This window comes from Vicugna pacos, chromosome 7 (genome assembly GCF_048564905.1).
Source record: "Vicugna pacos chromosome 7, VicPac4, whole genome shotgun sequence".
Lineage (NCBI taxonomy): Eukaryota > Metazoa > Chordata > Mammalia > Artiodactyla > Camelidae > Vicugna > Vicugna pacos.
Window position 1 is genome coordinate 65561966 of NC_132993.1, and position 12398 is coordinate 65574363.

The 12398-nt window shown below is 35.5% G+C and overlaps 1 protein-coding gene across 11 annotated transcripts in view; it reads right to left on the reverse strand.

Annotated features, from left to right (window-relative positions):
* ZNF804B (zinc finger protein 804B) overlaps positions 1-12398 on the reverse strand; it is a 775441-nt gene that overhangs the window by 459357 nt on the left and 303686 nt on the right. For 6 of the 11 annotated variants that reach the window (XR_012074529.1, XM_072965048.1, XM_072965045.1 and 3 more), the window contains 2 exons: positions 4065-4129; positions 2207-2265 (listed from right to left, as the gene is read on the reverse strand). The gene's annotated coding sequence lies outside the window, so the exon portion shown is untranslated. Of the gene's footprint in view, positions 1-1462; positions 1578-2206; positions 2266-3321; positions 3364-4064; positions 4130-9642; positions 9702-12398 lie in introns of those variants that run through there. The other 5 variants (XM_072965052.1, XR_012074528.1, XM_072965049.1 and 2 more) reach the window with 5 other exon arrangements.

Consider the following 12398-nt stretch of genomic DNA (forward strand, 5'->3'; position numbering starts at 1 on the left):
CACAGTGTGCCGATCCATTCACTTGTTAAAGGACATCATGGTTGCTTCCAAGAGTTGGCCATTATGAAAAGCTGCTGTAAACATCCATGAGCAGGTTTTTGTGTAGACATCAGTCTTCAACTCATTTGGATAAGTATCTGGATCTGTGTTTAGTTTTGTAAGAAACTGCCACACTGTCTTTCAGAGTGGTTGTACCATCTAGCACTCCCACCAACAAGGAATGATAGTTTCTATTGTTTCACATCCTCACCAGCATATGGTGGTGTCAGTGTTCTGAACTGTAGCCATTCTGATAGATGTATAGCAGTATTTCATTGTTGTTTTAATTAGCAATTCCCTGATGAAAAATGCTGTTAAAAATCTTTCCATATGCTTATCTGTCATCTGTATTTCTTCTTTGGTGAGGTGTCTGTTCACATCAATTGTCCATTTTTTTAACTGGGTTACTTATTTTCTTCTTAAGTTTTAAGAATTCTTTGTATATTTTGGATACGATTCCTTCATCAAATACGTGTTTTGCAAATATTTTCTCCCAATATTTGGCTTGTCTTTTACAGAGCAGAATTTTTAAAATTTTAATATAGTCCAATTTATTATTTTTTCTTTCATGACTTGCGCTTCCAGTTCTGTACCTAAAAAGTCACCATCAATCTAAGGTTGCCTGGATTTTCTTTTATGGTAACTTCTAGGAATTTTATGGTTTTACACTTTACCTTTAGGTCCATGATCCATCTTGAGTTAATTTTCATGAAAGGTGTAAGGTCTGTTTCTAGATTCATTTTGTTGAGGGTTGATGTCCATTTGTTCCAGGATCATCTGTTGAAAAGGCTATTCTTTTTCCACTGAATCAATCTTGCTCCTGTCAAAGATCAGTTGACTGAACTTGGAGGGGTCTATTTCTGGGCTTTCTATTCTGTTCTATTAACCCAGGTTCTCTTTACTCACCTCGGTCACTGGTGGAAAGCAGATTCACAAGAGCCTTAAGAATAGAGTATGGCTATCATTTCCCCAGAAAAGGGGCTGGGCCTGGTATGAAGATGGGCGTATATGATGAACTCAGATACCTTGTGCTTTTCCAGAAAATGTTCATCATTCTCACTCTCCACTTGAAAGCTCGATGAAGTAGGTGAAGGCCTCCACCTTCAGTCTGAGCCCTCCTGGCTGTGGGCTCCACTCAACACAGGTAACACAGACCACCCCCAGCAGCAAGACAGAGCTAGCAGCCTAGAAATCTGGGACCCTACTGTACCAACAATGCTGACCTGGACCTCTACAGAGCCAGAGAGGGAAGTGGGCATGAGTTAATTTATCAGATGTATATGTAAAAGACACTACAGATAGCTTATGATTCTTTCATTGAAATGAATTTTTATGACAGTATGATTAAGTACAAACTTCCAGAGGTGAAGTCCCATTTATGGTTAAGGCATTCCAAGAAAGAAAGACAGCCAGAAAGAAAAAAAAAAAATACAGGGAAAGAAGAGAGGAAGGAAGGTGAGGAAGGAGGGAGGGTGAGAAAGCATTCTTTTTCTGCAGCATCTTTAAAGCCCGTAAGAGACTGATATTATTCCTCCTGCCTGAAATGAACCAAACAGAGTTTAAAAGTGGGCTGAGAGTGACTAAAGGCCCCTGTCTCCCTTAAAGTAGCAAGTATAATATTTTGAATACTACCTCCTAGAAGATCAGATAACAAAGACACGGATGATGAATTAGTCAAAGTCAAGAAAACAATTTAGGATGAGGTTCCTTCAGACTTAGATCCAGTAACTAATTTTGCAAAAAGACATCAGTAAGGCAGACAGCTAAATTTACACTATGAAATATGAGGCCAAAGGGCAAATGACATGAAATCAAACTGACTTCATGGATTTAGTTAAGAAGTATTTTCCAAGATATGTCTTCAAGTTAAAAAAAAATTTCAGTGCAGTGATTTGGATTAATTAAAACTACATCATAGGGAAACGATTCATACTGACTGATGCTGCCCTGAGTTATCCAGAGAAAGACACTGCCTCCCCACAATAATTCAGAGATACACAATCAATCAAATACAACCTATCCACACACATCTCCAACTGTAGAGCCCCCAATCCCATTCCACACACCTCCCTGTCTTCAAGGAGGAGTCCCTGCAGCCCAGGAGGTAGTGGAAAACTTCCGATGACAGAATCATAAAGAAAGGGAAACAAGAGTCCCTGCTGCTTACCTCACATTTTCATGTTCTCACTCCACGGTTTCCAAAGCTATGGTGCCAGTTTGGCCACACTGTGGAGAAAGAAGAGAGCCTTGCTACCAACAAATGCCAAGACATACGGCCACTATTATGTCTACTAGCACAATGAATCCACAGTGTCTGGAAGGATGGATGGCAGTGCAAGTCACTGTAGCTGAGACCCTCTTCTGCTTTTCCTGGAACACTGCCCTGTCACATGAAGGGCAGGAACTATTCAATTAAACACAAAGAGCCTTTTCCAAACTTTGGTGTTCCTGATTTCCCAGTGCCACACTTCAAAAATACAACCTTCTTGTACACATTCTTCAAATTTAAAATGAGTATTAGTATACTCAAAATGTTATAAAATCTGTTCTCATCAATTTAGAGATGGTACAAGTCATAGAAGTTCTTAAGACCTGCAGACAGAAAATTTCCTTTTTAACTTTCTCAATCCCTCTCTGCATATTGGTGGGAGGTGGAAAGAAACAATACCAAAATCTCATTATCATCATAAATTGAAGAAAGGATGGAAAGAGGGAATATTTATAGTGTGTCATCCACAAGCCAGGCACATTATATTCATTATGCTATTTCATCTCTGCAACAATTGCTTTAATGTAGGTAATACAACTGAAGCTCAGAGAATTGAAAGACTGTATCTAAGGTCACAGAGCTAAGTGGCAGAGCTAGAATTCATGCGCATTAGACTCAAAGCCTAGACTCTTTACACCACGTTGCCTTTTATCCTATATCATTTAGCCTCCTTGGAAAACAATACTAAGAATATTTGGGGATAATGTGAGAAATGTAAGTTGGAATAATATTAGATAATATTATTGTATCAAGTTAAAATATCTTGGGTGGCACCAAAGTTATGCAGGAGAATTTTTTTAGGAGATATATGCTAATTATTGAGGTGTGAAATGTCAAAATGTCTGTAACTTATTTTCAAATGATATAGAAGAAAAATGTACGTATGTGTGCATGTGAATATATATATAGAGAGACAAAGCAAAGTGTAAAAGGTTAATAATCACTGAATCTAGGTGAAGTGTATAAGGAAACTTACTGGCTTTTTTTCCTGTTGGTGGGGAAAATATGTGGTTGTACATTATAGCTTGCAGTTTGCAACAGCATTCACATATTTCCTACAAGGTAGAAAATTGCAAGTGTTGTAGTCCAAAATCAAAAGTCACATGACCAGCAGGAAAACCATGCTGGTCTCACCCTTGGTAATTTCTTTTTTTGAACTTACAGGGCACAAGATTATGGAAGAAAGAATAACTAATGCATTTTTGCAGAGGACTGAAAGTTTTGGGATTAAAGGTAACTGGTAATTTAATACAAAGGAGTCCTGATACAGTATTTGGTTACAGGCAGGAGAGGTACCTAATTTGCAGGGCCAAGGGCAAAATGAAAAGCAGGGACCTTTTGTTCAAACATTATTAATAATTTCAGAAAAGCAATACCAAAGCATTAAAACAGTGTGGGTCCCTTCACACTGTGGCCCCTGTGTGACCACACAGGTCACATTCCCATGAAGCCTGCTTCTATTACAAGTAAAAACGCTGAATGTGACACAGTTTTCCTCCCAAAATTATAAAAAATCCAGTTACTCAGCCAGAATAAAGATTGTATTGAACCACTACATCTTTGTCAAGAATCATGGTTGAAATAAATGAGCTCTACAATGCATTTATTCCATATAAAGCTTCCTTAATTTTATTATTTTACATTAAGTATCTATTAGATTGCATTTCAAATAAAAATGTATGTATTAGTCATTCACATCACATGACCCAGGGATCTTATAACTTATATTATACGGAAGGTATATAAAAACACTTACAGCATTAGCCACGTGAAAGGTCCCATATGAGTTGTAAAATGGATCTGGTCTTCTCCAAGGTGTCCCTGTTTTCAAAGGAAAGGAAACTGAGAATGTAATCTAGCAACAGAATAATAACATACCAGAAAATTTGAGGTTTTACTATGTTTATTTTCACATTTTCAAGTATTTATAGATGAACTGGTTTGTAATGTTTCCATTTGTGCTGTCCAGTTGTGCTGAACTGGTTATTTACCTTGTGACCTGTGCAGTTTCTAGAAAGAAGTGGAACTTTGAGCCTTTGTCCTAGAAAACTCATGCCTGGGGCAGACAAATCAAACTAACTAACAAACAGTGGCTAGTAAGTTTCTCTCATTAACATTTCACATAGTTGTTTTATGTCACAAAATTTCAATGAATCAGGGTTTTTATTGTTGCTGTTGAAATCCTTATCCTATAAAATGTTCTTTTACTAGGATAATTTTTCATCTCCTTCTACCTGTAAGACTATTTCTTTAGTTATGATTAATCACACTTCATGCAAATCAACTGCACAGGCAAACTGCCAACACAAAAGTCTTAATGAAAATTTAAATCTTTATTTTTTTCATAAAATGTTTTCATTGTGAATTAGACCATATTGGGTATAAGGCATAATATCTAATTAACTTCCAGATATAAATATAGTTTCATTACCCCTGCAAAAAAACTTGATTTCCTGACTTCTTACAATATTGAACAATTCATTTTCCCTTGAATCCTTGAACTTTTTAAGACATTGTATTTAATCTCCTTGTAGGTTTCTAGAGTTCCAAACTGAAGGAAATGCAGAATGTGAAAACTATGCAGTTATCAGGAACAATGGGCATACATCTGGTGATATATCAAGTAACGCAAAATCCCTGCATCATACGTGTACATTTGAATTTTATTTTTAAATGTTTTTGGCTTTTTTGTCTATTTCCTTGTTTTTTGGAGGGAGGTAATTAGGTTTATTTATTTATTGTAAATGGAGGTACTGGGGATTGAACCCAAGACCTCATGCATGACAAACTACCACTGAGCTATACCCTCTGAATTTTAAAACGAAAGAAAGTCTTTCACATACTACTATTTATTTTGATCTTATTTTAAGCAAAAAATAATACACTATTCTTAGTTCTCATTAAAAAGATGCCTATTTTTCAAAAAACAAAAATGAGCTCATGGATATAGAGAATAGATTGGTGGTTGCCTGAGTTCTGGATGAGGGATGGGCAGAATGGGTGAAGGAAGTCAAAAGGTACAAATTACCAGTTATAGATTAATAAATCATAGGGATGTAATGTATAGCATAGTGACTATAGTTTATGATATTTTATTGCATATTTGAAAGTATCTAGGAGAGTGAATCATGAAAGTTCTCTTCCCAAGAAAAAACATTTTTAACTGTGTATGGTGTTAGATGTTAACTAGACTTATGGTTGTGATTGTTTTACAATATATACCAATATTGCATCATTATTTGTACACCTGAAACTAATATAATGTTATGTCAATTATACCTCAATAAACCTGTTTTTAGACAAAACACTCCTTGAACATTGTATAATTCCTCTATAATGGAAACAGTGACCCATTAATTATCAGTTTTTAAAAGATACCTTTACGTAAGTTGCTCTGTGGAGTTGGTATGATGCCCATTGAAATAGTTCCCAACTGTTTTCACGCTATTTAACACAACTTTTTAAAAATGCAAAAAATTATTAAGAGAGATTCTCAAAATACTTCTAGGAGAGGCAGGGCTGCCAACTTAATCAGATATCAAGTCACATTTTGAAACACCAATAATCAGAACAGTATGCTACTAGGACCAAAATAAGTATGAAGAGAATAGAATGCAGTAAACATGTGGGAGAGAATCTTTATAACAAAAAAAAAAAATTTGACATAGGCAACACATGGAAGTAAGAGAGAAAGGAATGTTAATTAGTAAATAGGTGACAATAGATAACTAGCAATTTGTAGATAAATTAATTAGATTCACAGGTCATACACCCTACATCAATCTATATTCCTGATGAGTGTTGAATTAAGTAAAAACAAATCACAGAAAATTTAATTAAATACAGACCAGTAGAAGGAGGATCCAGCTATAATATACAGTTTATTCAAATCAAGACTCCAAAAAGTAAGTGGACAAAGAGAATAAATAATTTACATTAAAGGAATTTAAATCCATTTAAAAACCCATATAAACTTTAATTTTGATACATAACAAATTCAATTAAATTAACTTGAGGTAATAGTTTTCTTCTTTATATTGAAAAAAATTACTACTAGTATTAAAATGCAATGATAATGACTTTGGGGACGAAACTGGCTTAGTCTGATGAGACTGTCTTTACATATTCCTTATCAAAGACAACTAGAACCCATATGAAAAGTTGTAGATTTATTCCTACCATTTTCTGAATCCCCACATTTCTGAGAAATGTATACAAGGACATAATTTACCTTTGGAAATCTATATGTAGAAAATAGTTCATCACAGCAACATAACAAAAAATAGAAACATATGAAAGGTTTAATGATGAAAGAATGCTAGAATTAATAATTCTGCATCAGCTGCATCCTTAACAATCTCCCTTGAGACTTTTAAGGAAAATTGGCAACACAATTATAATGATCACATTCAAGAATAAATGCAGGAGAATCTCTAGAAAGTGTTGGCAGGCCTTTTCTAGGATATATTAAAATTGACTGTAAACATCTCAGTATAATCTTGGTTGAAAAGCAGCAGGGATCATCTCCCTGATAAGACTTTGAGAAATGCAATTTAACAGTACATATCAAAATTTCTGAAAACAAGTATATTACTTAGCATAGAAAAGCACTTTTTAAAAGATCCTAAAATATGTAATGGCTCAGAAACAATAGAAATTTATTTTTCAATCAACTAACTCCTGAGACAGTTACCCTGGTCCAGTGGAAGGGTAGTTCTTTCCACATGGTGGCCAAGGGGCATAGGTTTCTTTTGTCCTTCAGATCTCTTCCTCTGCTGCTTTGGGGCAGCCTACGGGAAAGAGGACCTGGAAGAAGTAGACCTGCTTGCTAATAACCTTAGCCCACAGGTGGCACGAAAGACTCACACTCTTCTATTCCACTGGCTAGAACTCAGTCACGTGGCCACACCCAACTGCAAGTGAGGCCAGAAAATGAAAGAACAGAAACTCTGATAGACAACTAACAGTCTCTGCCATACATACATGTTCTATGATCCAGCAAATTCATTTATAAGAATTAATCCGAAAGAAATAATTATATACATGTAAAAAGATATAATAAAGTAAATATGTTTAATAAAGTATGTTCATTGTGTTCATTTAAATAGTGAATCTCATGTGGTAATAAATTATAGTGCATCAAAACAGTGATGTACCATATATACATAAATGTTAAATATAGAATAATGATACTATAATAAAACAATTTAAAATAAAAGTAACATAGCATTAACTGGAAAAATGAAAAAAATCAACTAGGGAACAATACAGTATGATTCATATTTTGTTATAATCAAAACAATAAATAAAAGTAGATGTAGTTATAGGTATAGATTCATGTACTTGTTAAAGGTATAGATTCATATTTTCTCATTCACAACTACATGAGAAAAATAAGGAAGTATGTGTCCCACCCAAAACTGGTTATTCTTTTTTGTGTGTGCTAGAATTTCAGGAGTATAATTTCTTTTTGTTTATGTGTATTTCCTATAATGATTAAACATTTCCTAAATAAAATGGAAAATAAAAAATAGTAAATTAAACAATGTTAAACTATTGAAAAGATTTATTACATAAGATTAAGCACAGCATATAGCTGTAAGTACATCATGATCACAAATACATATTTTTACAAATACATGTATACACACAGACACAAATTACATAGGCATTTGTATGAATATATACAAATTTCTATTTAAGGTTTTGAACTGTAATTAATTTTCCCATATTTTAAAATGGTATGTTATTTTTAAAGGGTTTTATTTTTATTTTAATTTTTGTTTTACTTTTTGAGCTGAGATCTTTTAATAAGAAAACAAACATCACTTAAAATCTAACAGTAATTCACTCTATAGTATTATTCTGAGGGACAGAACTACTTTTTCTTTAAATTATATAGGAAAATTTTGTCCCTTTTGTTGTGAAAGTTGAAAAAAAGTCTGCTTAGATAAACTGCATAATGGGTTGAATGACGGCCCCCACAAAAGATATGCCCATGCCCTAATTCCCAGAACCCCTGGAAGGCTACCTGACGTGGAAAAAGTGGCCTTGCAGATGTAATTAAGTTAAGGATCTTGAGATGAGACCATTCTGGATTACCCCAGTGGGCCCTAAATCCAGTGACAAGTATCCTTATAAGAGACAGAAAAGAGGTCATGTGAAGGAGGAGGCAGAGACTAGTGATGTAGCCGAAAAAAAAAAGGAACACCAAGGAATGCCTGGAACCACCAGAAGCTTGGAAGAGGCAAGGAAAGGAATCCCTTCTAGAGCCCTGGAGGGAGCTTGGCCTTGCTGACACCTTGATTTCAGACTTCTTGGCCTCAAGAACTGTGAGAGAATCAATTTCTGCTGTTTTAAACCACAGTTTGTGGTAAATTGGTACAGCAGCCATGGGAAAGGAATTCAGAGTGGTTACACAAAATGAAATAGATCACTCTGCATAATTAGGTAGCAAGAACATAGACCAATTTGACCACAGAACATGGTTGGGGGTCTCTGAATGGGGAGAAGTGGGGAATGTGGGAAACAGTATCTTGGGAGAAAATAATCTGGCACAATTAGCAAGCAGGACTGAGGCAGGATGACCAACAAGCTGTTAAAACTAAGTAACCTAGCTTTACTTTCTTTAAAAATTGAAGTACAGTCAGTTTACAACATTGTGTCAATTTCTGGTGTACAGCATAATGTTTCAGTCATACATGTATTTACATATATTTGTTCTCATATTCTTTTTCATTATAGTTATTACAAGACATTGAATATAGTTCCCTGCGCTATACAGAATAAACTTGTTGTTTATGTACTTCATATATATTAGTTAGTATCTGCAAATTTCAAATTCCTAATTTATCCTTTCCTTCCCTTTTGTTATTATTCTGAGCTTAATCGCTCTCCTTTATCTCCCATTCTTAGTAAAAGGTTTCCTTCTTAAAAGAATGGTGCTTAGTGAGCGTGGTGATGTGCCTTTCATGTTTATGGAGAGGCAGGATGGGGATTAGCAAACAACACAGGAAAGGACAGAAACAGAGAAGGAATCCCGAGTTCAACAGCAGCATGGAAACCTAAATGGGCAGTGAGCAGCAAAACAAAAACCTGACAATTTTCAGGGATTGGAGGAGGCAGGGGACCTTTGATACAGCACATGGGATGTGGTTCTAGTGAGCGCATTTGGATAGTAAAGGAAAAATGACTACAAAAATTGCTGGAGACAGAAGGATTACAGGATGGCCACACATAGACAATGGAGGTTATTACAGAGGAGAGGTCAATTTCAGCCACAGTTAAATCCCAAGTTTCTTTTCAAATCAGCTAACGAAGGCTACATCTCTGACCTTTTGCTTTCTCTTCCTCCTCCATCTCTTCCATGTTATGATAACAGGTTTTTTTTCCCCTACAATATACAGTAGGAACAGTCAAATTAAATAGAATCAACACCAATGTCTGACTACTCCACCTTAGGGTTGTGACTAAGAACAAACTATCAAAACATGGAGATGGTGAGGACTCAAACTGAGGAAAAAGAACAAAGTGGCAGCCTTTAAAACATCAAATGGGGGAGAAAGATGGAAAAGGAAAGAGGTGCAAGTAGAAGGGAACAGTAAAGTAAGAGAAGCTTGTAGAAATTGGCAGAGAGATGAAAAGGTAAGACAATATAGGAGTGAAATAGTAACAGAAGTGTGGTAAAAATCAAACAGTGAGGTCAGGAAAAGTTGTAAGAGATGGGAAAAGAGTTCAGCAGGAAAAAGACACAGAAAAAGAAAAGCAAGCAAGCAAGCTTTGAATACAGAACACCGTATCACCATAATAAGGCAGTTCATATTAAACCTGAGTATTTTTGGAGACTATCTAAAATCATTCCAACTTTCTGGCTTTTAATGAGAAGTGTAGGCAATTTAAGTTTTAACTAAGTAACGTTTTCCAAAAACCATAAAATTTTGGACTTATTACACTCTAGAAGCTAGGCACTTTGGAAATCCATTAATTCCCTTTTGACATTTAGCTTTTGCCACAGAACCAGCTGTTTGCTAAATGACTCCATGACCTGAAAGAGCTCCTTTATTTCTAAAGGTGAATATTCACTCTTACGGAGCAACTTTCATATTAGGATATTTCAGGGCAGCATTGTGGAGAAAGGCTGGATGATGAAACAGCAGTTGACTGCTTCTATTTTGAACAAATTATTAGTCTTTTCTGGTTCCAACATCCATTTTGTTATTTATGTGAATGAATACAAACTCTGAAAAACAAGCTATTCCATGTTATGAAATTTGAAAAATGTGACTCTGGAAACCTTAGAGTCATCCATTTTAGTTTTACAGGAAAGAAATTCTTTCTAAAAGATGAGATGTGATGGCGATGAATATGTAATAATGTTTTCATACACTTGCCAATTTAATGTGTTTGCATAAATATTTAATACATCAATCTTTTCAAGAAGAACATGTTCTGCATCTCAATATGTCTTCTCTTTTTCATTAGACTGGCCTATTAATAAAGTCCCCAGAGAAGATTTTATTCTTTCGTGGACATTTCCAAAACAGTGAGATCAAATCTCCTTATTTTGTGAGTGCATAAGAAAATGCAATTTTTTGTAGACTCTATGCAAAATCATCATTGTATATATGATTTTTGAGAGTAAAATTTGCTTTAGTTGATTTGTAGTATAAAAAGTATGAAAAGCCTAATTTGAATCAAATATTCCGAATGTATCAAACTGTTGAAATTATTTTAAAGTTTAGTTCAAAGTAGCAGAGTTTTTGTTAAATACCAACACCATAGTCTTGTCCAAGTTTGAGGCTTGTGTACAAAACACATGAACTTTTTTCATGAAATTTGGTCTAGCACCACTCAAATTATCCTTTTAGAGGCCGTTCAGCTAAACACAATTCCTCATTAAACTGATCTACTTAAATCTTATTCAAATTCAATGATTTTTCCAATATGCCTTTTCAGGTTATATGTATAGTTGATTACTCCACAGATAGTTCCTCTCAATAACAGCTGTTAGTTTATTTCTTTACACGTACTGTATGAGGTTATATTTTACACATATGTGCTTGCTGCTTTATAAAACCATCTATTTTATCACTGGATGTTGCTATTCTTGTCTCATTTTTTTGCATTTGTCTTCTACTGGGTTATGTAATTTTGAAATGTGAAAATTTAATAAACAGAAACCTCAATTAAATAGACTTGGGAGACAGAAGGGGGAGCTCTTACACCCTGCCAGGGTAACAGCCCAACAGGAAGAAGAAAGTTCTTTCCTGGCAAGGGCTCAGCCAATGAAAAGCCATGGTTCTTTTGTTTAGTACAGCTCTCCCAACTTTCTTTTCCTCTCTACAAAAGTTTTCTCCTACCCTTGCCCTGTGGGGATTGCACATAGTTCATCATACTTGTGGACCCCAAAGAGCAATTCTCTGTGGATCCTGAGTAAACCCATCTTTGCTGGAGAAATTTCTGGCAGTCTATTTGTTTCAAGCCAACAAAAACAACACTCAAAATGTTTGCAAAGCAAAACTACAGATCAGGTATCAACTACTGAGAATTTTTCCGGTCTTCTTAAGGTTAAGAGGCAGCCCTCTCTCAGCGTTTAACTTTCCTGAAAGTCCTGAAGGGCAGCAGGACAGAGCTGACCCCTCCGGGACTCTGCACAAGCAGGTGGGCACTGCATTCTCTGCAGGGACATCACAGGTTTGCAAGGGTGGAGCCCCTCTGAGAGGGGCAGACTAGTCCTGCTGTATCCTTCAACTGTGAAAGGAGGAGGAAAGTTGAAAAGCATTCAGGCTGCCATGTTCCTCAGAATCCCCGAGCAAAAGGTTTAGTTTAGTAGTAATAAAATTTGAAGACATAAGTAGGGGAGGCGGTGGGGATGGGAGAGAGAAGACAAACAAGAATACTGACATTCAAGTGTAGGACATAAGCTCCTGAGGACAAAAATTTTGTCTAGTTTAATATTCCTCTGTGGTTAGAAAAGCACTCCATGCATGCTAAGTGCTCAGTAGTTAATGGTAAAATAAATAAATCAGAGGAAGGCAATGATTTTAAAAGGAAAAAAAGATCAGTTTTGTCATGTGCCATTTATAAGACT